Source organism: Castor canadensis, chromosome 14 (genome assembly GCF_047511655.1).
Source record: "Castor canadensis chromosome 14, mCasCan1.hap1v2, whole genome shotgun sequence".
NCBI lineage: Eukaryota > Metazoa > Chordata > Mammalia > Rodentia > Castoridae > Castor > Castor canadensis.
In genome coordinates this window covers 1,304,335-1,329,734 of record NC_133399.1, presented here as the reverse complement: position 1 = coordinate 1,329,734, position 25,400 = coordinate 1,304,335, and the positions used below count along the sequence as shown (strand labels likewise).

General features: G+C 51.8%; 1 protein-coding gene across 11 annotated transcripts in view; it reads right to left on the bottom strand.

Moving 5' to 3' along the window:
• Gatad2a (GATA zinc finger domain containing 2A) overlaps window positions 1-25,400 on the bottom strand; it is an 86,841-nt gene that overhangs the window by 48,704 nt on the left and 12,737 nt on the right. For 4 of the 11 annotated variants that reach the window (XM_074053643.1, XM_074053648.1, XM_074053639.1 and 1 more), the window contains exon 1: window positions 21,513-21,585. The exons of 6 other annotated variants lie outside the window; for them this stretch is intronic. The gene's annotated coding sequence lies outside the window, so the exon portion shown is untranslated. Of the gene's footprint in view, window positions 1-21,512; window positions 21,586-25,400 lie in introns of those variants that run through there. One more of the 11 variants, XM_074053651.1, reaches the window with a different exon arrangement.

The following is a 25,400-nucleotide window of genomic DNA, read 5'->3' as shown; positions in this document are numbered from 1 at the left end:
TATTAGAAGACATCAATTCTCTCTCACACTGATCTATAAATTCAATGCAATCCCAATAAGAAAAATTCCAGCACACTTCTCTGTAGAAACAAGTTGATCCTTGTACGTGGAGGCTAGGGTATGGCCCAGGTAGAGCTGAGCATGTACAAGGCCCCAGATTCCAGCCTCAGCATAGGGAAAAAACAAACAAACAAAACCACCAACAACATGAGAATGAGAAGAGCCCAGAATAAGAACACTACAGGGAAATGGACACATTTGAAGGACATACCCTATGTAAAGCCACAATAACCAACACAGTGTGTCATGGGCACAAAAACAAGTACATCAGCAAACAAAACAGATCCACATGTGTGGAGGGCTGAAAGCTCCTCTCACCCTGTTGCTCTGTGAGGCACAAGAGACTTGGTGGAGGGGCCACACTGCTGGGAGGAGGGCAAGTCACAGCACCCACAGTGCTTTGAAGAACCCCAGACTCTCACCCTCAGTCTTGACCTTTCTGACTCAGTCTATGCCAGATCCAGCCTTCCAATTAATTATCAGACAAAAGTCCAGAGCTGCCTCCTGGGACTCACCCACCATCCAGACCTCTACGCAATCTGGTACAGCATCCTCCCTGCTGCAATGGGGACCCTTAACTGGACTCCTGTCCCCCTCCCACTCTATACAACACAGCTGCTGTGACTTGGGACTTTCTCACCCAGCAATGATGGCAGGCTTTGTTGCATGTCTGATGCTTGGTCTTATTTCAGGAACCCATGGTGTCTGACACATAGTTGGTGCTCTGTAGAAACGCATGTGCGTGAACAAGCAGGGATGGCATCAAATGCAAAGCCCGTGTGTGAGGCCCATAGCAGCCTCCATACAATGAGTTCCAGACTCACAAAGGAGCCCACACCAAGCAAAGACCACTCGGCATTCTCAGAACACCGACCATTTCTTGAACATAGACCATAATCACTTTTCATCAACAATACTTGCACCTCACACTGGCTGGGTTCAGAGAGCTTTTACCGTTTTATTTCCAACCCATACATTTAAGACGTATCAAGTAACCCTTAAGTACACAATTACCAGCTCATAAGAGACTCTTGCACTCCCCTGATAAATCACTATGGCTTGGCTTTGACCCTGCACCTGGGTACTCCACTTATACACCATGCACACACATGCTCACACACACAATACAAGCCCCTACCCTACAATCCCCCACACCCAGATGCACAACGTCCCCACCCAAGGGAAGACCATACTCGAGATGGTGGCCAGTGATTTACATGAACTCAAGTTGCTGTACTTGGGACAACAGCAGTCTTTTGTTGCCATTTTATCCTCTCTAGCCAGGCAAGTGAGGATGTTCCCTTTCAACTTCTGGGCAGAGGCACAGCTAGACACCAGCCACTTACTGTCTGTGGAGCTCTGGCTGGTTACAGATTCACCTGTGGTCAGAGCAGGATGGTGTTGTAGGGACCGCTGGCACCTGGCAGGAAAGCCTGGGCTCTAGAGGTGCCCCTAGAGGGCCCCGCTGCCCTTGCACACTGGGGCCCAGCCCCATGGAAACTGCTGTACACCTCCCTTCTCCTACCAAAACGACCCTCAGCAGCACTTGTGCTGTCTATCAAAGTTTCCAACTATGTCTACACCCAAATTAATACCACCTCAGCTCCAATCCCATCCTGGGAATGTGACATAGGCCTGCAAAGTCCAAGCTGAAATCCAACAGCACTTTCACCTTCCCTGCTCCTCTCCCAGGCCCCCTAAGCCCACTTCTTCTGCACAAACCGAGTGTTGCCCTTCACATGGGTCACCTGGCTCATCTCTGCTAAAGGTCCCAGCAACTGCACCAGCACATTATCATGCTCTTCCAGGTGGGGCAAACTGAGGGAGGGCACAGCAGAGGCTACGCTGCTCCCGAATGTGCTGGCAGGTTAGGGAGAGGTGGGTGGGCTTACACCAAAGATTCTGTTTTCCTTTCTTTCTGTTGGGTGGGTGGCTGGGCAGGGGGCGGGAGGTTGAGACAGGGTCCAACCATGTAGCCCAGGCTGGCTTGGAACTTGCAATCCTCCTGTCTCCACCAGCCCCGCCCCACCTAGTGCTGGAGTTACAAGCGTGGCCACTATGCCCCGGCTTCTTTTCCTTTCTTTTGGTGTTGGGGACAGAACTGGGGGGGAAGGGGGAGACCTGTGTATGCTAAGCACATGCTCTACTGCTGAGCTGCACCCCAACCCAGATTCAGTTTCCTAAGGTGGGGACACACAGCTGCACCAGTACATACTGTCTATGGCTACTTTTGCCTATAACAGCAGAACCAAGTAATGGTGACAAAGATGACAGAGATGCTTAAAGCTAAAAGCCAACAATATGATCTGTCTTGAACGAGAGGAGAAAGCCCCACCTCTGATGGATTGTGCTGAGCCTTAAAGGTTGCTTAGGAAGGAGATAAAGGTGACCCTGGCCATGATAGCACACAACTGCCACCAGGGCAGAGGCTCATCTTGGTGCTGAGGCTCCAGGTCGGTCCCAGGACAAGCACTACCTGCTCACCCCAAGGCATAGAGCCTCATTAACCATGTGTCCCCAGGGAGCAGGGGAGAGCTTGAATCAACAGACTAGAGACATGAGGAACGAGACCCAGGAGGACCAAGAAGCCAACGGGGAGACTGGCCACACAGGCCCATCCCTGGCAACCAGAGCTGGCACTGGATTGAGGGGGGGGGTGTGTGCAGACACAGAGTCCTGGTCTCAGTTCCTGAGCCCAGACACCCACTGGAGTGACGGCATGTGCTTCAAGCCCCCTAGTTTGCCTTCTTCCCTTGGCAATGGTAAAATCACAGTTTCGCGCTGAGCCAACAGGTCATTCCTAATGCCCCTTGAGATGTCCCTACTGCTTGCAGTGCCTCTGCGCAGACCCATACACATAAACATACCACACACCCCATGCTCGTAACTCCAATCCCCTGGTCGCCTCTGGCTCCCCAGACCCACCATGCCCCCCTACTCCCACAGCCAGGCCTTTGCACATACTACTACCAACACCAGGAGAGCTGCCCATCCTCCCTCCCCTCCCATCCATCCTCGAGTTCAAGCTGTCCCTAGCCAGCCCTGCTCTATCGGCTGGCCGGCCCAGCTGTGGGGACTGCCTTCACTTCCAACAGGGAAATCTCCTTTGCTGAAACTTGCTCTTCAACCTCTTCTGCAAAGGCTAAGGTCCCCCCAGAAGAAAGGCCTCTTGCTCACCGCCTCATCTAGCACCCAGCTGGGCACAGAGGAGGAAAGGGCAGAATGGCATCTCCTGGGTGTTGTCAAACACCCATTCCAGACCACAGTTTCCACCACAGACTCGAGGCAAAAACACAGCAATACAGATACAGACTCTGTCCTTAATTAGAAGAGCAAGTCAACGCCAGGAAGCAGCCTCACGGAGATAGGCAAGGCCCCAGCCGACCAGGCCTCCCAGGGGCACAGCTGTTGCTCACGAGTCCCTCGTAGGCTGTCTGAAGGCCTCAGAGGCCCCATGGCCTTGGGTCTGGAAGGGCCTCCTCTCTCTGGCCACCACTGGGAACCAAGAGCTTCCTCAGTGCCTGTGCTCCACGCCCAGCACTGCCCTCCTCTACTTTTTTTTTTTTTTTTGGCCATGCTGGGATAGAGCCCAGGGCCTCCCACATGCTAGGCAAGTGCTGTCACTGAACCACACCCCAGCCCCACACCTTTCTTACAGCTGGGATTCAGGATCCCATCCTAAACCCCCAGCTCCTCAGACAGGAACCCCACCCTTCCAAAGGCTGTGCCTTCACCTGCCCACCTCCCTCCTCAGCACTTCAGGCCTCCCTCCCTCCCTCTCATGCCACCAAACCACCCCAAAGGCCCATGCTTCCTTGCCCAGCTGTGGCTTTCCTGCCTCTAGCAGTGGGCTAGAGGCTGCCTGCCCAGATTCCTTGGGCTGCCCTGCAGGACGGGACTCAGGACCAGTCAGAGGACCACTGTGATAGGGGTCACTCCTCCAGATGCCTCAGCTTACAGACGGATGACCCTCCCAACACCAGTGTTTCCACTCCCACTCGCCACAGGCTGCCCCCCCAGTCCACACAGCAGGCCAAAGTTGCACAGAAACACCCACGCTTCAATGTCCAGAAACCATGTGCCTCTAAGACTTTACAAGTGCTCAGTAGTGACAATACCTGCTATGTTGCAATATTAAAGGACACCTGGAAAAAAGGTCGTAAGAACGAAAGAGGAAATGACTTTGTGGCTAATAATGAGAATCTAGGGACTAGCCTCTCCTACAGACATTGTGAAATGCACATTTGGTCTTCTGCCAATTTTGTGGCACCCAACTCCTAAAATTCTTAGGATCTCCAAAGACAGTGCCTCCCATGCTAATGAGCTTACATCTATGCTAATGAGCTTACATCTATGCTAATGAGCTGACTGTGGTCACAGTCCTGGTTGCTTCAGCAGGGGGGTTGCCACCTGCAGGAATGGGGCAGGCTTAGAAGTTGGGACTTTCTGTTCCATCCCCACCTCGAGGGAGGGAGAGGGGCTGAAGGTAAAGTTCACTGGTAGACATGCCATTCATTGTTCTACACCATCAGTTAAAAGGACAGAATACGTGTTCTCATGAGGACTCAAGTTCCTTCTGAATTCAGAAAAGGACAGGAGATTCTGGGGGATTTTGGAGAGCAGGAAACATACATGGGCCTGGAGGGTGGCTGCCTTCCCACCTGCCTCGTCATGCCTGTCTGTGACCTCGCTTGTGACCAGCCAGAAAATGCAAGTTCAGGGTTCCCTGGAGTCTGGGAACTGCTCAAGCAAATGAACCAAACCTGAAGGGGGTTATGGGACTCCAATTTATTAATCAGTTGGTCAGAAGCATAGGGACAGCCACTGGGACCACTGAAGGGCATCGGAAGTGGGGATGGTATTGGGAATGAAGCCTTGGCCTTCGGGGTCTGCCTCTGCCTCTAGGGAGATCATTTCAGAACTAGTCAGGATTACAGGATACAAGATGGTGTCTGCTCTTTTCAAGGGCCACTTGCTGCATGGGGAGACGCCCAACATTTGAAGTCACTGAGATATTCTGTGGTGTCAGTGTGTATGAGAAATAGGTCTCCCCCATCTTCTTGCTCCCTCCCGCATGTCGCAGCAGGAAGAGCTCACTGAAATAGTTAGAGGAAAATGGGAAATACCTGTGACCCCAAGCAGTGCACTGGAAACAGACCTTCAGGTGGCTGTTCTCCCCAGATGCTCTGAAAACTTCAGGGGACCTAGAGCCACCCCACCAAGCTGGGGGAAGCCCCTCTAGGGAATGAGTAAATCCCACAGAATCTCTGCGCCCCAACACTCTCCTCCCAGGATGATGTTACAATGAGCCTTCTAGAACCACAAACTTGTGTTTTTAATTTCCTAGTACCCAGGGCAAAACAGCCCCAAATGCGAGCGCCTTTTCCCCCTTCTCCCTACGTCAACACTTAAGGGACAGAATACATGTTCTCATGAGGACACAGGTTCCTTCTGAATGGAGAAAAGCTCCATTTTCTTATTGTGGCACAGCACAAGTAACATAGAATGTACACCTGAGCCATTCTCAAGTGCACAGTTCAAATGAGCTGGAAACACTGCAGTGTTGTGTAACCAGCACCACCATCCAGCTCCATAACCTTTCATCTGGTAAAACTGAAACTCAGTGTTTACTAGTCACTCACTCCCTGTCCCCACCCTAGCCCTGGCTGTCTCCATGACTGAGGTCTCTAGCGACCTGGTGTAAGTGGAACCGCACGGTACAAGCCCCTTGGAGTCTGAATTATCGCACTTCCCATGTCTTCAAGGTAGAGCCACATCATCACTTTGAGGCCAAACTACATGCAGACAAAACCACCAAGATTGTCGTACCCACGGCACCAAAAGCATGATTTAGAACCCTGCTCTCCTAAGATGCTCAGGACCAACCAGTCCTCCCTCCACTTCCCAAATCATGTGCAGAAAACAGCCCTGAAACTTTGCTTTGGGTTTTTTTAGGGGGCAGTGGGGGCAGGGAGGGCAGTACGGGGGTTGAACTCAGGACCTCACTCTTGCCAGGCAAGTGCTCTACTAGGTTCTGGAAACACTTTGAGCAGGAGGTATATGCAGCATGCAAGCACCTTTACCCTGTCCTGTCTCAAACCAGCTGGAACCGCACCTGCCCCAGCCTCGTCACATAGCCACTAGCTGGAAGTGTAGGTCAGGCAAATGGTGGAGAGAACCAACTCACCTGCACACACTTTTTCAGAGTGGAAACCAGGACATCACTGCATGCCCCAATCCTCTTCCTGCAGCACATGGGCTGAACTCAAGGACTGGCAGATGACCTCACCAGGGTGAGCCCTGAGCTCCCCTCATGTCCAACTCCAGACAAGTGAGACTCTAGGACAAACAGGATCCCTTGAGTTCTGAGCACCAAGCCAGTCTATCTTATAGGCAGAGCCAGGCCCACAAATAGCCAAGTCCAGGGATGCTGCAAAGAAAACAAAGTGCCAAGTGACCTCACGAGAGGTACCCAACTTTCAGGAGAGGGCTGGGATTTCTTTGCCTATCCTTTCAGATAAGAAATGCTCAAAGCACCGGGTACAGTGGCTCACACCTCTAATCTGAGCTACACAGAAGGCAGAGATGGGGAGGATCACAGTTTGAGGGCAGCTCAGACAAAAAGTTAGCAAGACCCCATTCACCCAATAAGGCAAGCACGGTGGTACACACATGCAGGGGGATCATAGTCTGAGAACCTATCCAAAAAGTAACTAAAGCCAAAAAGGGCTGGGGGCATGGCTCAAGTGGTGAAGCACCTACCTACCTAGCAAATGCAAGGCCATGTGTTTAGCACCACCAAATAAGAAAAAAGAAATGCTCAACTCCTTCAGCTATTGCTGCAGAACAGAGCAAAGCAGAGAGGCGGGAACGGGACTGCCTGGGCTCCCATCTAGCTGGCTCTGGCCAGCCAGGGCTGCCTCCCACACGCGCGGGGCCAGGGGGTGGCTCAACAGTAGTGTGATTGCTAGCATGCCGAGACCCTGAGTTCCATTCCTAGTACATAAAACGAAACCAAGCCACGCTTTACCAGCACGACCTGTGACTGAAACAGTCCTCCTGAATTGACACTGGAGCCAAGCTGCCACAACCAGCCTGGGAAGATCTGTGAGAGACTGCAGAAAGCACCATCTCCACTGCAGCAGGGCACCAGCAGGAGGCTCTGACAGGAGCCAGCCTCATCCCCACAGCCTGCCACCCAGGCGGCCACTACACCATTTAGCATCTCACCCTACGGGGTTAAGCCCTGGAGTCACTGCTGGGTTTTGTGCTTCCTCATGGCAAGTATTCCTGAGTTTTTAAGCTCGGGCACCTTACCTTGCAAAGGCCTCCAGGGAAGGGGAGCATCCCCCTCACCAATGAACGGTGAAAGGTCCTGGGCCCTGGACACAGCATGTCACAGAGTTGGGAACAAACCCCCACTGTGGAGACCCACACTGCTCTGGACAGCACTGGCCACTCTTCAACACCAACCCAGATGCACACACTCAGCAGCAGGGCAAGAGGAGTAAATCGCCACGTCTCTTCCACTCCCAGACACCACCTTCAAACAGGTGGTCACAGAGAAGGTTCTTACCACAGCATAATCTGGGAACCAGAGGTAGGTTAAGGACAACAAGCATAGCACTTGTCAGGACAATTGACTTTAGAAGGGACAAAGGAAAAAGTGTGTTCCAGGAGCTTCCTCCCCCCCGCCCATATAAGAGAAAGACATCGCCAATGGAAAAAGAATTAACTTCACAGTCCTGAGATCCAACACAAAAGCCACAAAGGATGATAATGGGACATGAATGTATATGGGGCTGTGGGAGAGACAGGGTCAGCAAGGGAGGAGAGGGAAAGGAAAGGATACTGGGGGAGAAGGATGGAAGGAAGTACGCTAGTGTCACCCGCTGGGCACCAGTGGCTCACGCCTGTAATCTTAGCTACTAGCTACCTGGTGGCTGAGATCAAGAGGATCACACACACAAAAAGAAAGAAAAGAAAAAGCCACCACACAAGTTCGAAGTAACTTATCCTTGTAATGTCCAAGGTGAGACTAACCACTTTGTGATTGACTAATGTATGTATGTATGTTTTGGTGCTAGGGACGGAACCAGGGCCTTGCCCATGGTAAACATGCATCTTAGCAGAGGTTTGCAAGTTCCAGACCAGCCTGGGATACACAGCAAGATTCTGTCTCTAAATAAATTAAATAAATAAATAAATAAAGATAAAGAAAGAAAGAATAAGCTAAAAAAAATAAAAAGATTCTAACCAAAGAAACACACATAGCAGACCACTTGGTACAGGGCAAAGTCAGTCTTCACCTTGGGCACACACACCCACACAAACACATACACGTATCACCAAAGGAAGGTCCCTGAAACACTCAGCACTTCCTAGGAGGCAAGGTTTAGGCACTGTTGCCTGCTGAGGACAGCACCCATGAGCTGTCCCACTGTGGCTGAACTGACTGTCACCTCAGGGGCCTCTGCCATTTTCATCCCCAAGAATCTTCTAGGTTGACAACCTGTCAGGGAACAAGTAACCCAGGCCTACTTGAGCTAGTAGCTTCAGGAATACTGAAGGGTCCACCCAATCCAAATCTGGAACCACTAGTGAGTACCCATTCAGAAATGTTCCAGACACTTCCACACCCAACACAGAACAAGACAGCAGCTAAGTGAAGCTCGCTGTCTCCATCCTCTTCCCCCTGCCCATGCCACCCCACCATTCGTAACACAGAATTCTGGAAGTCCAGTCTACTGGGTTTCACATTTAAGCAAGCTGGAAAGTACTTTCAAATACTGCACCTACAAACATCTGACCAACTACACTTCCTTTCAAGGAGGCAGAATTTGGGGTTAGCCTGGGTGACTCAGGCCTATACGCTCTGCTACTTAGGAGGCAGAGATCAGGAAGATTGTGGTTCAATGCCAACCCAGGCAAAAAAGTTATCAAGACCCCACCTAAACCAATAAGCCAGGTGTGGGCGGCATGCACCTGTCTTCCCAACTACAAGGGAGTTGTAGGTAAGAGGACTGATCTGAAGCCAGCACTAGGCCAAAACTCTAGGACCCTACCTGCAAAATAACTAAAGCAAAAAAGGGCTGGGAACATTGCTCAAGTGGTAGAGTGCCTGCATAGCAAATGTGAGGCCCTGAGTTCAAATCCCAACACCACCAAAAGAGAGGGGGGTGGAAAAAAAGAGGGTTAAAGAAACATGAAGATCAGCAAGCCTGGGGTCATGAGAACTTCACCCACATCTCAGACTCACCCCAGACAAAGTTGGGGCCCCACAAAAGACAGGACTCTACCACACAAACCCACATTCCGTGACGACCAGGGCACCTTTCCTCCCCTTGCACACATGGGCAAACACATGCTCATACAGGGCCTGTACGCAGACATGCCCACACATATACAAACACAGGGCCAACACAGGGACATGCACACAGGCAGAAGACATGAGCGCATGTGCAAATTTTGCGTTTCACATTTCTAAGTTCGTTTTTAAGAACTTACACAGCTTATCTAGAGATGTAGTGTTGTGTGATCAGGTTCCCAAAAAAATCCACAAAATCCATCTCACACCAGTGTCCAGGAAGCACAATTCTGCCTGAATGATCCAACCACAAGCAAGACATTCCCTGGGAAGTCAGCCTGGAGAAAACAAAGGGACTGTACAGGCCGCACATCATCGGCTACCAGCCTTCACTCATCTCTCTGCTGTCTCCTTCCCTGGCAAAGTCCACCCCACTGCCCAGGCTGCCCTGCCCTCCCCGACTTTCCTTCAGCTCTGCTACCTCACACAGACCCAGGCCCTCATCTGCCACACCTGCACCAACATCCAGCCTGAGACCAGGGCCCTACCTGCCTGTCCCCACACCCCTGGGTGCCATGCATCCTATGTGGATCTCCTGAGTGTTCGTCAGCAACAGTGAGGCAGGAAGGGCAGTGAGAAAGCTACACTGGGCACACAGTGTCACAATGCCCACTTTTGAAAATGCTGGGGACATCAAGGGACTCGTCCTTAATGTTGACAGGAGATTCTGTCACTAAAGGAGGAAAAGAAACGTGTAACAATGGCTAACAATTATTAGACTCTTTCTTTGGTGCCAGGCGGGGTGCCAGCAGTCTACATGCCTGACTTCCTCTAATCCTCATAACCACAAAACTTAGTACTCCCGACACCACCGGCATTCACTTGAGGTACTTCTGTTCACAGGAACACCACCATCACTACCCACACTCCACACTACAACTAACAGAATAAGAAAACCCCAGCTAAGAAGTCAAGGCCACTGCCCAGGGTCACAAGATTAAAAGTCGACTGGAGGCTGGGGGTGTAGCTCAGTGACAGAATGGGTCTGGGTTCCATTCTGAGCACCACAAAAAAAACATCAGATGGGACTCCAACCCTGTGTGGCCCTCTCCCAGACCAAGACTCAAATCTGAACCCCTGCAGCACGGGGGACAATGGGACTGTGAGATGTTCTGGGGCTGGCTGCTCCCCAAGACTCTGAGAAAACTTCCTCTACGAAGCAGTGAGGATCAGACCCAAGACCCCTAAGTACTGCTGACTCAACCCTCCTTGATCTGCCAAAAACTCCCAAGAGCAAGCCCCCTGTGCACACCAGTGTCCCTTGGATGCTGCAGCAGGTTCCATGGCTGGTGTGTATCCTCACCTTCTGTCAAAGGCACTAAACCCCTTGGGGTCCCATGTGTACAACCTACCACACTTGTAGGCTAGCTAGCTGCAGCCAACAAGCCAAGGGAAGGGTTTTAACAGTCTTGACAAATGTTTCCAGGTCATAAACCAGGACCAGATCTTCCTCTTCATTTCCAATGAGACATATGAGCACCAGTCATGTGCTCAGGACACTACAGGGACAAACCAGGGTCCATCAGCAGAAAGTGTGTACAGACAGGTGCAACGGCCATCACCTGGGATGCCAGCACTTGGGCGACGAGGCAGGAAGACCACAAGTTCTAGACCAAGCCTTACTGAGAACACTCTCAAAAAAAAAAAAAAAAAAGACCCACTGTGCAGTGCTGGGGGTGTGGCTCAAGTAGTAGAGCAAGTGTTTGAAATGAGTTCAAACAGCAGTACTGCCAAAAACTCCAAAAAGTGTGTGTGTGCAGACATTCCTTCCTCCTTCCCCTTGGACAGAACTGAACGAGCAGAGCAGACACAGACCAGTAGGCAGGACAGGTCCCCAGCCACTGACACTGCAAAGGTAGTCTGATAACGAAAGAAGAAACCGAGACTGGGGAACAGCCTAGCCCCAGCTAGGGGTGTTTCTCAGAGTGAGTGGTGGCTAGAGCACCTGCCACCCACCTCTGTCTAAGTCATCTGATATCTCACTCCCACCCCAGCCCCTACTCAGGACCCTGGCAGGAACCGGGTGATCACCACCTAGATGTTAAGACCTTCTTATCCAAGCGCCAAATCCCCCAGGCTCCCTTCCTGCTCACAACCACAACCCCTCCCCTCAACACCAATGTCACAGCCATGGGACACCCACCTGTCTTTCCCCCAAACACTGCCAGAAGAGCCAGGATTTGAAAACATTTGAGCAATGCATGAAACAAAAAAACTTGCTAAAACCAGTGAGCAGCAGCTGTTAAGAGTAATTCATGTGGACATTTCAGAGAGGTATCTTAATTGCCCTGGGTCTTTCTGGAAAGGCATCTGTAACTTCAAGCTGGGAAATCCTCAGACTCTATAAAATGCAGGTTCCCAACCAGTTTCCAGGGCTCTGGCTCACGTCGAGCCTCTACTGGTCCCTGAATTGCTAGAAAGTTCTTTGTCAGGCTTAAGGTCTGAGTCTCTAACTTCAAGCATCTGTCACTACTTGACTGGTGAGAACAGGGAACACTTTCCAGATATTGTATTCTCAACTATTACACAAAACACTACAGACTAGAGGAAGGGAGGCACACGAAGACAGATCAAACACTACACCTGACTCCTGGTCCTGGATGGGTCATGGACAGACATTCCCCTTGCACTCATGAGAGTCCTGATGGTCACACAGTGTCTCCACATCTCAGTGACACCCCATCCCCAGGCAGAGAGTAGACAGGTGTCTCGCCCACCCTAGCCTTCCAGACCACCCTCTGTAGGACCTAGCTCCCCCAAACTATGCCCAAACACCCTTCCCATACAGCATCCCTAAAACTAAAGACCTGCAGTCTGGGGCCTGTGTTACCCTTGGGTCCCCACTCAACTGCCACGATGCTTGCTTCACAGACCCTGCCTGCCTCGCCCTGGGGCTGCAAGACCTCCAAGGACAGGCACCAGCCATCGCATCACCCATCACTGACCCCAGGGCTCAACAGACGCCCAGAGGAAGACTCCAACAGTTGTCAAATGAACAGGTGAATGGTTCTCTGTCCCTAGCATCCAGTTAATCCCTGCTTGGTCTTCTGCAGTGTTTCTGGCACCTGTTCCTGCTTTTTATTCCCTGGCAGGCAAACCCAAGGCCACAATGGCTCATGTCTGTCTTTTGTCAATGGTTCCCCCACCCCCAACTGGCTTCCCTCCCCAATTCCAGTCCACGCTCTCCTGCTTAGAAAGCTCTGTGGCTCTCCATACTGTTAGGATGACATATGACCCATCTCCTGTAAAGTCATCAGAGTAGCCCGGGTTCCCCATCTGTGTTTCCCACTATGACTTTCCACAAATCTTCAGGTCCAAGAGGGTGAGGTGGCAACTCTGTGCCTTCCTGCACTCCTCAGGACTTCTCTACAGGGGCGCAGATGGAACCAAGAGGCTGGAAACTCTCTCAGCACAGCAGAGGCAGGGCACAGAGCGGGTGTGCTGTCTTTCATGTCACGGCACATAAGGAGAATCGTATCTGCATGGCGCACTGGCATAACACAAGGCTACCTGCAGCCGAAGAGCTGGGCAGGGCCTAGGCCTCCTGGCTATAAGCATCTGCCTGCATCCATGTTACCCATCAGCTGAAAAGCTGAGAAGTTCTGCTGAGAAAATCCCACAGCAAGTAACACAGCTCCAGCTCTGGTCGTTTTGAGTGTGGAAATGGGGCTGGGCTCACCCGGCCTGGGCTACATTTTACTCCATGGAATAGTTCAGGTTCTTTTATGTCGGCGGATCAGCTCTTCCTTTCATTTTAGCAGTGACAGGGATCAAATCCAAGGCCCTGTGCATAAGAGGCAAGCACTGTACTCCCAGTCCTGGTTTAATTTTTAAATTACCTTAAAAGGGCTGGGGCAGGGGGTAGTGGCTTAGTGATGGTACACTTGCTTCACATGCATGAAGCCCTGGGTGCCATTCCCAGCATTGCCAAAAAAAAAAAAAAATAATAATAATAATAAAATAACTGAAACAAATAAGTAAATAAATAAGGCATTAGACATGGTGGTGCATGCCTGTATTCCCAGCACTTGGGAGGCTGAAGCAGAAGGATGGGAAGCTCAGGCTGGTCTGGGCTACAAAACAAGACCCTGTGTAAAAACAAACAAACAAACAAAAAAAGGCAACTATGGTTGGCAGACTCAGGAGAGGGGCTAAGCAGATGGAAGTCACTCTAATTTCTCTAAGCAATTTAAGCTTCCTTTCCTCTTCTGCAAGAAACCAAGACAACCGAGTCCATGAGATCCCATTACCTTCAACACACAAAAAGTGAGTATAAGAAGCAAGTCTCTGCTGGGTGCCGATGGCTCACGCCTGTAATCCTAACTACTTCAGGAGGCAGAGATCAGGAGGATCACAGTTCGAAGCCAGTCTGGGCAAACAGTTTACGAGACTCTACCTCGAAAAAACCCATCACAAAAAAGGGTTGGTGGGGTGGCTCAAGGTGTAGGCCCTGAGTTCAAGGCCCAGTACCATGAAAGAAAGAAAAGGAAGTAAATCAGTTTCTGAGCTGCTCACTCAAGCTGAGCCCTGCCCCTGTCCAGTTTTACTGTCTTTTGAGGTAGGGTCACCTAATATTATCTCGAACAACCCCCTTCTCACTTCCCAAGTGCATGAGCAAGTCTATGCCCAATGATGGCAGCACAGGAAAGGCTGCCCACATGATCCTAAGCCCACAGTCTGACTTCCTAATAGGCCTTCTGGAACCCCCACCACCCCAGTCCCCCATCTTTTCTCCTCTGAACAAAGCTGTTCAGTGCTCTCAGCCAGCTCCCCCATCACACTATGTTGAGGACCACCCCAGCAGCCAGAACCAACTTTTCCAGATTTGAAGGACATGCAAGAAGAGCTGACAAGGAGTAGGGCAAGCACGGGGCCCTGGGTTTCAACTCTAGCACAGCAGGGGTAAGAAATAACACCCCTACCCATCCCCATGTGTTCAGCATCCAGCAACCTTATGTATCAATAGGCTCACTGCCCTGGACTAGCATAGCTGGCCCTCAGAGCCCAGGAAGAGGCCAAACATGAGGGCTGCTCCTTCCCATTTCTATGGGCTGCTCTTTTGGATCTTAAAATGGTCACCTACGTATCACCTGAGAGAGGTTACTTTTTTAATAACAGTTAAGGAAAAGCAAAAAAATAAAAAATAAATTAAAAAAAGGAAAAGCAGTTTTATGCTTTTAAAATGTAAAGCCAGGGCAGAACGTACCAGTACAGTCTTATTTTATTTTTTTTTAAAGCAACTGAGAATCCAGAAGCAACCCTGAGTCAGTTCTCCCTCCCCGTGTCCCATCCCATCCTCACTATAGACACCCACGATGACCTCAGGGCTCAAAAAACACAAGGCCCTGAGGAAGGAAACTGGTCAGTGGACCTACATAAACAAAATGAGCAAGCAAAACCAAAACAAAAGTTAGCAGCGCTCTGGGGAAACTAGTAAAACAGACCGATCAGAAGGGCCAGGAAAGCTCCAGAAGGGGACAAAGAGCTATGTGCCCGTGCCTTCTGCAGGTCAAGGTTGGCAGGTCACTCACTCCTTCACTCTGGCCTCAGTTTCCAGGGCATAGCATGAAGCACTGCCTGGAGCATCCTGAAGTCGAAGTGCCACGTGTGGGGTGGAGCAGAGCAGAGCACATACAAAAAAGCAAGTCCCAGGTGAACCCTCCATCTCTGCTGCCCACCTACAAAGAACAGCTCCACCCCGACAAGTACCCAGTGACAGTAAGGCTGCACAAGAGCTTCAAAAGCAAGAGCAAGAAAACTTCAAAAGCAAACAGGCAACTCTACTACTAACACCTGAATCTTCACCTCTTCCCTAGACTTCATCATCTGGAAATGTTGCTATACAGAGACAAAAAGACTCAACAAAGCCAGGTGCTGGTGGCTCACGCTTGTAATCCTAGCTACTCAGGAGGCAGATCAGGAGGATCGAAGTTCAAAGCCAACTGGGGCAAGTATCTTGAGAGACCCTATCTTGAAAAAACCCATCACAAGAAAAGGGCTGGTGGAGTGAGTGGCTAGAGGTGTAGGCCAAGTTCAAACCCCACTACCGAAAAAAATAATTAAAAAAACTCAACAAAACCTCCACAGGTTTGGGAGGGGAAGTTGGAGGCAGCTGGCCCCTGTACAAACGCTGGGCAGCTCGGTTCACATAAACAAGGTAAGGACAATGTCAAACGTGCTGGTGAACTAACTCTCCCCAGGTCCTGGCAGATGTGAAGAGTTCGAGGAGGGAGCCTGCCTACTCGAGAGGACAGAAATCAGCGCAGGTTCTGCATCAATGCCACCAAGCCCTCCTGACACCACAGGCTGTGACTCAACCAATTTAATCAAAGTCTTCAACCAACAACTTGGTTTGCCAATCTATTTTCCCAGGCAAGCCATCCAGGTCAGCACCAAGCAACTGGAAAAACGCGTTTCCTCTGCAGATGTGGATGAAGGTGGCAGTAGCAAGGTTTTCAGAACTTGCTGGCAGACTGCCCAATAAACACAAGAAAATTAAAACTCTGTTGTTGCTGCCACAAAAATCCTCACCTGGAAACAAGTGATGGCCTGAAAGCTGCTCCCTTCTCCACATCACAGGGAGCAGCCACCTTTGAGGTGAGAACTGTTGGATGTAACAAGCAGCCCCACTCACTGCAAAGTACAGCCGTGCTGAAATGGTGAAGTGGATTCAGGGCTCTTCACTTCTCTTCCCTTCCCGATAATCTGACCAACTTCTTAAGTGACAATCAGCTCGGGTGACCTCCACCTTGTTAACCTGCTGCAGGATTGTAATGAAGAAAACCTAACTCCTTGATTCACTCATTTCATTCTGCATAACTGAGACAGAGGCAAACTGATGCACAGTGGTCATGCCTCTGGCTGAGGTGAACAGAAGAGCAGATGGGACACCCCAACTGCGTGCAGACACTGCCCACTTTCCTCAGACAGCCTTCAAGGTCAAAGACACTGTAAACATCTGAGAAACGGGAGCCAAGTGGCTAGGTGATCCACCTAAGGCTTAAGAGAGGTCAACTATAAGCAGTTGGTGACAAAACCAAATACTCTGCAGTGTTTCACATCTAGAAGGCAGCCTGTAATCCTAGCTACCTGGAAGACCAAGATGGGGAGGATCACAGTTTGAGACCAGCTGGAACAAATAGTTCTCAAGCCCTCCATCTCCAAATAACCAGAGCAAAACAGACTGGAGGTGTGGCTCAGGCTGTAGCCATAGAGTGCCTACTTTGCAAATAAGAAGCCAGGTTCAAACCCCAGTCCCACCAAAGAAGTATTTAGATAAGTAAAATGTGTACAAGGGAGACCACAAGGAGGCTGAGGTGGGCCCTGGCTCTCCCAGGTGCATCTGCTCATTCAACAATCCACCTTCATCCCTGGACAGAGTCCCAGTGGTGATGAGCAGAGCTAAGGGGCCCCCACTCAGCTCCCAGAGGCAAGGAGCCATGACAAATCTGCCTGGGCCACAGTTCCAGATCCCACAGGAGGAGAAGCTGTCCGTGAAAGTCAGGGTGAGGGCTTTAGTAAGAGCAGAGCAAGAAAGAGACTGCCTTCTTTCTGTAGTGGGACACAACCACACAGAAGATTCAGTATTGCCAAGGAGGCCCTAAACAGTGCAAAACATGTACAAAGTCTGAAATGAGAAAGGCTGGTGCAGAGACCCACCTGCAGAATAACCAGCAAGAACAGTGACACTTATCAAGTGTCACTCCCTGTAGGAGACTTTGCCAGGCTGTGACACAAAAGCAAGACTCACAGAAGACAGTCAATGCTATGTGCTATGGCTTGGCCATTCTGGTCCTAGTAGCCCACTCCATGAACTTACACCTACACACACAGCAGGCACTTCACCCATTATCTCACCCATGCCCCAACACAGCCTCCTCAAGCAGACAGCAAGCACCACCCTCACAGAAACGGGAAACAAAGGGTGGGTTTGGCAAGGTCCAGTCATACGGAAGTGGCCTGTGGAGTGCACACCCAGGCAGTCCAAGGCCACGCCACTGCAGGGACTTGCCGCTCAGTAACAGGCCACCCAGACAATAGCAGGCAACACAGGACCAGCTCAGGAGGAGCCAGTCAGCCACTCTCTTCTCAAGGTGTGCTTAAGGCACCACATCCTGACACAGAAACGCAAAAAGAGCAGCTGGAAGACTCTTCAAAAATCTTTCAAAGAAGGTCCTGCAGCAGCCCTCCCTCTCCCAGCTACCACTCCACCTGGCTAGATGTTGGAGGAAAAGCAGCCCCACAGCCTCAAACCTCCTACCTCACTCCTACCTCAACTGCTGGGAGCCCCTCCCACCTGCAGTCCACACCCCCCACCTGATGCGGGCCCCTGTGCTTTGTGGACAGATCTGTATCTTCAGCATTTCACAGGAGGAACCAGAGAATCAGGACTGGAGCCAAGTCCCTGACGAACTCACCTGGGGAACATGGGGGTGCCTGCGTGAGGGTGGAGAGAGAAAGTGGGTGCAGCCCATGGAGAAGTGGCAAGGGCTGGGGCTGTGCCAACATGGGACATCCTCACCCAGGCCCTTTCCCCACCCATGGAGGGTTGTGGAGGATTCCCAGTCACTTCCTAGGCTACCTGCAGATACTCTATTAGAATAAGTTCCTTTGTCTTCTAAAAGACTAACCTACATTTTCATCAGACAAAAAGAGGTCACAAATACAGTCTGGAAAGCGTGGGGTGGGGGAGGGGTGAAAGCCCAGAGCCTGGCATTCTCCTGACTAAAAAATCCTGGATCCTTTGCAAATCCAGGGGCAGGTAGGCAGGCTCCTTGTTTCTACCAACACCAGTGTCTCTGCTTTTACCTCACTCTCATCTCAACCTTAACAATTCCAAATTCGATTAAAGAGTTGGCTCTGCACATAAAGTTTCATTCCCTGCAAGAACAGCAATCTGAGGCCAGGCTGTCTGTTACCTCCTGAAGCATCCATCCTAACAATGACCACAATTAGCAGGCAGCACAAGCTCTGTAAGCCCTGAACCACGACACCAACAACTCACTCTTCTGGTTCTACACGCAACCGGAGGCAATCCCAGGACAGCCACTCAGGAAGACTCTACCTTTCTAAGTCAACTCCATCACCAGGGGATAGAAAGATCTAGAGAAAACAGCAAACAGCCCAGCCAGTCCTGCATGATAGCACCTCCAGAGCCCAGGCAAGTACTCCTCCAGGAAGGCGCTGAGATCCTTCCTGAACTGAATTCAGTGGGAGGGGCCACCTTGTCTCCATTCCTAACTGACATATCCATATCCAAGACTCTGCCAGTCATTGTTAATTTTCTCCCAAGAGAATAAACGCAGAAAATGTCAGCATTTCAGAATGGTTCTGCTGCCTTCCCACCCACAACCCTTAGAAACACCTTTTAGCCACCTGCTAAAATCCCAAAGTAGTCAACCTCACTGGCTCCTGCCCTGCTTTATCCCACTGCACTAGGGAAATCCAAGATCCAGCACCCACCTACATAGCCTCAAGCCTGCCCATCCACTTTCAGGGGTCTCTGCCCAGCCCCACAATCTATCTTCCTTTCCTGCCAGAAACACTCTCCCTTCTGCTCTTTTCCCGCTTAACCCACACTCATCCTGTGACCCCTGGGCTCAGCAAGTCATGGTCTCCTCCTTGGCCTCTCCAAGTCTCCCTGTGTCTAGGAGCTTGATTACTATTCTGCACCCACAAATCTCACCATGAACTCTGCTGAGCACAGTGCCAGAGGCACAGTGTGCCTGCCGAGATGCACTGAATAAATCAATCCACAAATCACTACCTGCAATGCCAGAAATTCGCAAAATAAGTGATGCAAAACAAGTCTGAGGAGCTACTGGAGACTTAAGAACAGAAGTCTTTCAAACATGTTTGATTACTGAAATAAAAGTTCCTGTTTTAAAAAGTCAAACAGAAATAACAGAAAGGTTTTTTTTTGGGGGGGGGGTAGGGCTGGGTAGTAGGGGAAGCACTAATCCTAATCCAGAAGTTTTACTGACATTTTGGTACAAATCTTTCCAGGATTTTTCCTTCCAAGAATAGCATGATTTTCCCCTATCAAAATATAGACTGCAGGATGTGCCAAATGATACTGCATTAACAGAGATGATGTGACATTTAAAAATGATGTCACCTAAGTGGAAATAACACGCATAGAAATATTTCCAGGATGAAGAGCAGCCCTCATAAAAAACAAAACGGGAACGTGAGATGAAGGCGGGGCCACAGGTGAAGAGAGTCTTAAAAACTTCCCACACCCTCACCGCTTCCTCTAGAAAGGGCCAGCTTTTCTACTCCAAGTCTAAGAGAGAAAAATGCAAAGTAGCAACTCCATGGCTCTGCTCCTTAAAAGCAGGCTGATCATGGGAATTCTGCTCTCCTGGGGACAAAGCAGGCTGGAAAGAGGTCCGCAAGTCACCTGATCATCCCTCACCTCAAGCCTAAGTCCACAGAAGCGTCGACAAGGAAACAGCCTCCTGTTTGAGGAGCTCCTGGGAAATGCTCGTGAGTTGCAAAGGGCAGCATCCTGGCCTCTGGTGCAGGGGTGCAGCTGGGACCTGGTTCTGCCCCTCCACTAAGCAGCCTTGGGCAAGCACCTGACCACGGAGAGCCCCAGGTCCTCACTTGTAAAGTGGAAGTTGTACGTACCTCAGGATCATTATCCTCCCCGAAAGATCATTATGGGCACCAAGTATGTCTGTGTGGAACTGGGCACACAGCAGGCACTCAATCTGGGGGCCAGTCTGAGCTATGAGCAGCCCTCCACAGCCTGCTGTCAACAAGCTACTGTTCTTAACGTGTGTGAAGGCACTGCTACCAGCCAACAGTTCTGCACGGAATCTAGCTTAAAAGAAAACTTGTAACTACCCCCAGAAGAAAAAGTACATCAACAGGATGGGGTAAGTCCAAGGCTGAGGCAGCCGCACAGAGGGCTGTCTGTCCCTCCATTTCTCTGTGCTGCCACAACCAGGAGGTGTCACTGTGTGAATGGACACACAGAACCAGAAATGTAAGGAGCGCTGTGTTCTCCAAGAACACAGAAAGAGGTAAATGGTGAGAAAGAGAAAATTCAAGCCTCAGGTGACTCATCCGGACTTTGCTCTGAAGAATCCAAAGCCCTTAAGATAAGAATGAACTACACTCCGAAAGGCATTGGGTCACCTATACAAAATTGAGCAATCTCTACAAATTCCCAAGGCAGGACAGTAACATGCACCCAAGGCTTGTCATTCAGGTCCTAAGTGAGATCCCATTCATTTCTGGGCCCCAGTGCGCACACCCCAAGTGTCCGGCTGCGGCTGAGGCCCTGCCCATAAGCCTTTCTTGTTGAAGTGATCAATTCCGATTCTTGGCATTAATCCCTTTAAAAGGCCAGCTGCTGCTGTCTAGTCACTGATGCCAACCCATTCCAGGTGGGAAAAAAAGAAATCAATAGAGCCACCTCCTCGATGGGGAGGCAAATTTAAAGTGTAAGGCTTCGAGAAAAGCAGGAGCCCAGAGAGGGGGAAGGGTCCCAAGGCTCCCGGGGGTCAAGCAGGAAGGGCGCGAGCGGGGGAAGGGCGGGGGGAGGGCCGGCCCTGCAGGCGTGGGCGCGCGGGGACTCTTATTCTGACATGGGATCCGCCGCCACCGCCGCCACCGCCGCGGGGTTCAGCGCCGCAGCCCGGCCCGCCCGGGACCCCCGCCCCCTGCGCCGGACCCCCGCCCCGCTCGCCCACGTGCCGCCCGCCCGCCCGCCGCCCCCCGCCCGGCCCGACCGCTCGGAAGCTGCGCCTCGCGGCCCGGCCCCTCCTCGGCCCCTGAGGAAGCGCAGGAGGAAGCGGAGCGACGCCGCGACTTTCCGGGACCCCGGCCCCGCCAGGCCCCCACGTGCCCCGGCGGCGTCTGAGCGGGGAACTTTCCAGGGCAGCGCAAGAAAGACGCTCCCGGAATACCACGAGTAGAACTCGCTCGCGCTTACTTTTCCACGCTCACGCGGGGGTCCCTCACAGCCCCCGGACCCCCCCGCCCCAGCCTGGCCCGCACCGTTCGCGTCCCCACCGCGCGCCCCGCACCCCGTGCCCCGGCCTCCGCCCCCAGCCAAGTTTGGTCGGGAACTTACCGGGCCGCGGGCCGGCCGGGCCCTAGGGCAGCGCGCGGGTTCGCGGCGATGCGGGGCCCGGGGCGCCCGCGGGGCCGGGCGGCGGAGGGGCCGGGGGCGCCCGACCGCGCGTGCTCGCTCCGCCTGTGGGGCCGCCGGGGCCCGCGGCGCTCGCTCCGCCGGTCCGCCCGCCCGCTCGCGCCGCCGGCCAGATAATGCGCCCCTCGGCCGCACACATGGAGCCCGGCGCCGGCGTCACCGCCCGGGACATGCGCACCAGGTCAGCGCGCCCGGCCCGCGGCCCCCAAAACACCGGGGAGCTCTTAAAGGCGACGCCGCCCGCCCGCGCCCGGCTGGGCGGGGCCCGGCGCCCTGGGGCGGGGCCTGTGGGAGGGGAGGGGCTCGTGGGCGGGGCCCCAGCTGGAGGGCGGGGCGGGTCCCGCCCCGGAAGCACCGCCCTTCCCCACCGCGCTCCCACGCGACGCTGGTCCCAGCCCTCCGGTTTCCCAAGGGGGCTCCGCGGGTCCCCTCCTGGCCGAGTCCAGGGCGAGCCGCGAGCCGAGGGTCGTCGCCAGCTCACCGGCGACACAGCCGGGCGGGCCGCGCCCAGGGCTGACTCACGACGCGCTCGCGCTGACCTCACTGCGTCCGAGCAGGGCACGTCTACCAACTCTGCACTCCTGACACCGGAGACAGCCTGCCGCCCTCGCGTGGTCGCCCCACAGGGGACTCCCGTCCCGGGGGCGTGGGGCCGCAGAACTGCCGCCTCCCGCCCACCTCCACACACCTGAGGACGGCTGCTCTCCCTCTCGGTCACTTCCCAGTCTGCCCTTGAACCACCCCCTCCCAGCCCCCGGGAGGAGGTGAAATCCCCAAGAAAGCAAGTCTGCACCCTTCCCTGTCCAGGGACATGGAGCAAAAACAATGTCAGCAAGGAAAACCGAGTGTCACAAGAAGGTCTCGAGCAACCAGCAAAGGGCTCTTCGCGAGTTCTCTTTCCAGCTTTGAAACAGCAATCGCAATGAGCCTGTGGCTCCTGCCCGGCTCTCCTTGACTAACCCTACTACCTGCGATGCACTCTGACTTGCAGACCGAGCTCCATTTGCAGAAAGAATCACTGACATTCCCACCCACGAGCGGGGCTTCACCCAAACCTGAACACATTTCATGTGCAACAAGTTCTACAAAAGTCGTTTCTCTGGGCTGGCATTGGCATTGCGGTTCAAGTGGGAGAGCGCCCGCCTAGCAAGCACAGGCCCTGAGTTCAAACCCCAGTGCTGCCAGGGGGGAAAAAGTGTTCCTGCCAACCGGTACCTCCTAAACAGTAAGTTCCAAAAGCCCCTTAACCTACACAGTTGGCAACTTTATCCCATCGGCATCACCACCACCCCATATCCCCCCAAACCCTCCAACTGCTGGATGCAACCTCTAACACTGCCTTCCCTGGGCCAAACGCTAAGCATTCCTCAACCTAGAAATGATACAAAATGCAAATCCGTGACCCCTGAACACCTTCCCTGGCACAGTTTGTCAGCAACTTGTTTTGCTTTGCTACAAAGAAATCCAAATGTTGAAATTCAAACAAAACAAAAGCACTCTAATTCTCCAACTGTGAGTTAGCACAGGAGTTCAAATTTCCGGATCCCATGTGCCAAGACAGGTGAGCGCGACGCCCAGGATCTCTAATGCGGTGGGCTGCCTGGCCCGGCAGCCGTTAGTCAGGTGATGTACCTAGAGTAGCACAGGCACACTATTGCCTCACGGCTCCTCACCTGGGCCAACTTAATTAACCACAAACAGCACAAAGTGCGGCTGGGTGGGAAACCTGGGAGAAATGTAAGGATTCCAGAGTCTGCACTGGCAAGCATGGTGTGAGTCACCGCAGTGACGAACCATCCTGGTGTAAAGATGCAGGCATCAGCTGTGACATGTTAATGACACACCCCGGTGGACTTCGGTGTGCGTGGGGACAGGGGCTGCCTCAGAGGGCAGTGCCGACTTTTCCAGCTGAGAAGTGTGGGGCGGTCAAGGTGAGAGCTCCAGGGTTTGCTTCTGTGATGGGAAGACTTGACCAGGTGTGGGGATAGATAAAGTGACAGTGAGTCCCAGCCTCTTTGGGCCGCTGAGTAGGGTTAAAGGCCGGCTGCCTCCAGGCCCAGTGCTGGACTACCCAGCAAACACTGCAGCAGCCATTATGAAACAAGATGCAGCCATGTGCACATACCATCCTAAAGTGAAGAACCCTAATTAAGCGACGGCTAGGCCCAGAACCATGTTGTTCTCCGCTGTCCCTCTGACCAAAGAACAACCTGCTAGTACAGCATTTTAAGAACACTTCTGGGGCTGCTCAGCGACAGAATGCTTGCCTAGCGTGCACAAGGCCCTGGGTTTGATCCCAGCACTGCTGCAAGAAGAGAAATTTAAAAAAAAAAAAAAAAAAAAAAGGAGACTTGGGCACGGTGGCTCATACCTATAATCTCAACTACTCAGAAGGCAGAGATCAGGAGGATCACAGTTCAAAGCCAGCCCAAACAGTTCCATGAGACCGTATCTCAAAAAACCTTTCACAAAAAAGGGCTGGTGGAGTGACTCAAGGTGAAGGCTCTGAGTTCAAAGCCCAGTACCACAAAGAAAAAAGGAGAAAAAGAAACTTCAAGCAAACACTTCTGCTATTTCAGTAAAATTTCCTCCACATTGATTTTAGTTTTTATTTTTAGGTGGGACTGGGGTTTGAACTCAGCACTTCACACTTACAAAGCAGGTGCTCTACCACATGAACCAACCTCCAGTCCAGTTTGCTCTAGTTATTTTGGAGATGGAGTCTCATGAACTATTTGCCAGGGCTGGCCTTGAACCGCCAGCTTCCTGATCTCTGCCTCCTGAGTAGCTGGGATTACAGATGTGAACCACCAGGGCCTGGCTTCCAAACTGATTTTAAATTTCACATCTTTCATAGACCAAATCCTTGCTAATAATAGCCAGGCCTCCTCACATGCTAACAATTGTAAAAATAACCTAATTATCTTTCAATGCACCATGATAACTTTTGTTTCTTTGTTTTGAGAGTCTTCCTACCTTTCCCCAGGCTGGCCTCAAAATCCTCCCTCTACCTCCTGAGTAGCTGAGACAATAGGATTCAAATGCACTATTAAATAAACTTCTAAACACCATCTGAACCTGTTCCTACACAATCAAGGTATTGAAGAGAAAAAAATCGGGGCCAAATTCCCTGCTCATGTCTCTTTTTATAGCAGAACTTGGCCAAAGGCTGCACAGTGGAGTGAGGCTGGCTGAGAAGGAGCAGTAGCACCTGCTGAATGTTCAAGGTACTGTACTTTTTATGAGAAAATTTCCTTGAGGGTTCTAGTGAACAAATATTTAAGATGCCCTAACATGATAAACACTAGTTGACAAGAACTACCTAAGAGACCACTCATCCCAAGAGTCTTACAGGCAAGGAGCCTATAGTCACATACTATACGAGCTGACAGGCCGGTGGCACAGAAAAACAAATGATTTCAATGCACAAAATGTATTCATAAGAAAGACTAAAGGGCTGGGCGCTGGTGGCGCATGCCTGTAATTCTGGCTACTTAGGAGGCTCAGATCAGGAGGATCACAATTTGAGGCCAGCACAGGCAAATAGTTCACAAGACCCAAATATCCAGCATAAAACAGGATTGGCAGTAGTTCAAAAGGTAGAGCTCCTGCCTAGCAACGGTGAGGCCCTGAGTTCAAACCCCAGTAGCACCAAGAAAATACATAAAGATAGACAGATACACAGATAGATAGACAGACAAATAAATAAGGCCAGGCACCGATGACTCATGCCTGTAATTCTAGCTACTTAGGAGAATCACAGTTCAAAGCCAGTCCAGGCAAATAGTTCATGAGACCCTAGCTCAAAAA